Here is a 3122-nt window from a genome sequence, read left to right on the forward strand (position 1 = left end):
AGAAGTGTTCCAGGAAGCCTCTCTACATGTGCACCCATGCCAAGCTCCTGTGGGAGAAGCCACAGCTATGTTTGCGGTGATGGGCAAGAGGAAGTGCATTAGTCTGTTTTCAAACTGCTGATGAAGACATACCCATGACTGGGCAATTTATAAAGAAAAGAGGTTTAATTGATTCACAATTCCGCATGACTGGGGAGGCCTCACATTCATGGCGGAAGATGAAGGAAGAGCAAAGGGACGTCTTACACAATGGCTAGCAAAGAGAGAGTGAGAGCCAAGTGAAAGGGGTTTCCCCTTATAAAACCATTAGCTTTTGTGATACTTAGTCACTACCATGAGAACAGGATGGGGGAAACTGCTCCCATGATTCAGTTATCTCCCACTGGGTTCCTCCCATAATATGTGGAAATTATGGGAACTACGATTCAAGGTAAGATTTGGGTGGGGACATAACCAAACCATATCCGGAAGAAAAAGTCTTCTTCCCCAGGATGCTTCATGAGCACCAGGGCTACCTGATGATTGGAGTAGAGGCACAAACTTTCTCCACTGAGCCTTGCACTGTACCTGTGCCTTTGCTGAAATAAACTTCCCACAAATGGACAGTTTTGGGACTAAAGGCCTGCAGTCTGGATTCTTTGGTCTCACAGGGTGCTCCCTTGATGTGGTATATTCCCACTTCCCCTGGGAGGGGGGATCCCTGAGGGCCAAACTACTGTCAATCCTGCTGCTTCTCTTCTGGTTCTAGCCACCCAGTGGGGCTGCCATTCTCCAGGATGGTGCTGGGGAATGTCTGGAAGGGATCCAGCGATAGGACCTGTTCTCTAATCTCCCAGTAGTGGGTACCAGCAGAAGTTCTGATGGGGGTGGCAGGGGAGTGATGTAGACTCTGAGATTTTCTTGGTTATAAATAGCCTTAATGCATTGCTATTCTCAAATGCCAGCTGTAGTAGTAATATACTGGTCACATGAATAGACTAAAGACCTCCTGGTCACCCAGAGTAATGCAAGCAGTGGTACTAACTGAGGTCATCCAAAAGTTTTCTCCTTCAGGGGAGCTGTGTTTTTGTGCCAACAGATGCTGTAATGGACTGTGTCAGTTGGCCTCCAGCCAGGAGGCGGTGCTTGCAAAAGAGTGTCAGCTGCAGTGATTGTGATGGGATTTGTGCTTATCTTATGTTACCCAGGGTAGGTACTGTGGTGTCTCAGGCAATGGGCAGGGTCATGGGACTCCCCAAAGTCCCTGCCCTTTGTGTTAGGATACTAGGGTAGATGGAGGTGCAAAGCCAGGTGGTGGTTGGATCAATCAGGTCCCACACTCTGGCCTCCCACATGCCAGCATAAGCAGCAGCTCTAGTGGAGATCAAAGGGCAGTTCTGTGGCCTCTGAGGGAACATTCCAGGGAGGAGCACAGCTGCCTTTGCTGTGCAGAAGAATCCGTAAGGTGAGCAGTGGGTAGTCGATAGCAGTAAGCCTCGCCTGGCCCCTACGCACTTGTCAAGGCACAACGCACTTGTCAAGGCACATCTCACACCTGCAGTGTTTCACTTGCAGCAGCTAACTGAGTTCCAGATAGCCTGTGCTCAGCACTCAAAATTGCCCCAGGCCATAAGCCTTCCCTACCAAGACAGGAATGCTGGCTTTCAGACCACACCCCTCCCTGTCTGCCTGCAGAGCTGGAGTGCCCAGGTCCTGCACCTGTGGCTTGTAGTACTTCCCACTTGTCTCAGTTCTCACCAAAGTGGTTCATCCCTGATAAAGATTATATTGTGAAACTCCACTGGGAGCTTCTTTCAACCGGTGACTGCTGCCTGAGTTAGCTGGCTTACTTCTGTGAGGTCCCCTGTGAGGCAGGATTTGGAATGGCTTTCCTCTGTCCCCACTGGAGTCTGGGAGTGTATGCAAAGCATGTCCTAATGCTGCTCCTTCTCATATACTCCTCACCACTCACTAAATCAGCTCCAGTGTTAGATAGGGTTAAGGCCTTACTCCATGGCCTGGGGCAGATTCCCCAGTGGGAGTATGTATCATGGAGGCAGTCTCACCACTCACATTCTGGGGACTCTCAGTTTTCTGCCTGGCTTATGGATTTACCATGGAGGCAATGCCTCCCCACTCACACTCTGGGGACTCAGTTTTCTGCCTGGCTTAGGGTGTAGGTTGCTGCCCACTGCTTCTTTCAAAGGGTCTATGTTTTTGTTTGCTTGTTTTTTGTTTTTTCAGTTTTTCTGTTAAATTCCTGTGTTGCTTCTTGGAGAAAAGTTCACAGCATGAATCTCTACACAGTATTTTGTCTTTCTCAGTGGGAGAGACATGCTAACAATGCCTCCAATCCACCATTCTGGAAAAACAGGAGGTTGTATTAAATTAAGATGTCATTCAAAGGATAGGAGTTAGGCAACACAAACAACTAAGGATCAGGAAAAGATGCTTTCACAAACAACCTACCTCATGGGCCCTGGTAAGGATTAAATGGGGTAACAAATATAAAATGCCACAAATATAAAATTGTGGCTGTCTTTTAATATGAATTCTACCGCTTACTCACTCACATTGCATAACAGCCGTGCAATTTGGGATACTGACCACAGCTCAGCTCAATGGGGGATTTGATCATTTTGAGCCAATCATGTTAATTCAGTCCCCTTCTAATTCAGTAATTAATTCAGGAACCTAGCCTTAAGCCAATCAATGTATAACATTCTCTAATGTCAGAAATTTGTTCAGAAATATCCATATGAATTAATTTTAATCAATTAGGCCTAGAGGATCTAGTGAAAACTTTTATTACTTCTTCAGTGTCAGTAGATGAACATTAACTAATTTTAAGTTAGCCATAAGAGAATGTTAGACTATACAGGCTTAATATCAAACATACTAGATACTTTCTCTCTTCCTCTTTACATAAAGAGGAAGATATATGTGTTATATACATAGTTATATATGTTATATATAAATGGTATATATGACTAGTAAGTATATATGAACACATGTTATATAAAAATTTATTACCTATTTATATTATTTAAATATATGTGTGTGTGTGTACATATATATTCATATATAAATTCTATGTATTTGTATACATAGTTATATATGTTATATGTAAATACATATAAATT

Source organism: Colobus angolensis, unplaced genomic scaffold (genome assembly GCF_000951035.1).
Source record: "Colobus angolensis palliatus isolate OR3802 unplaced genomic scaffold, Cang.pa_1.0 Scaffold164, whole genome shotgun sequence".
In the NCBI taxonomy this organism is placed as follows: Eukaryota; Metazoa; Chordata; class Mammalia; order Primates; family Cercopithecidae; genus Colobus; species Colobus angolensis.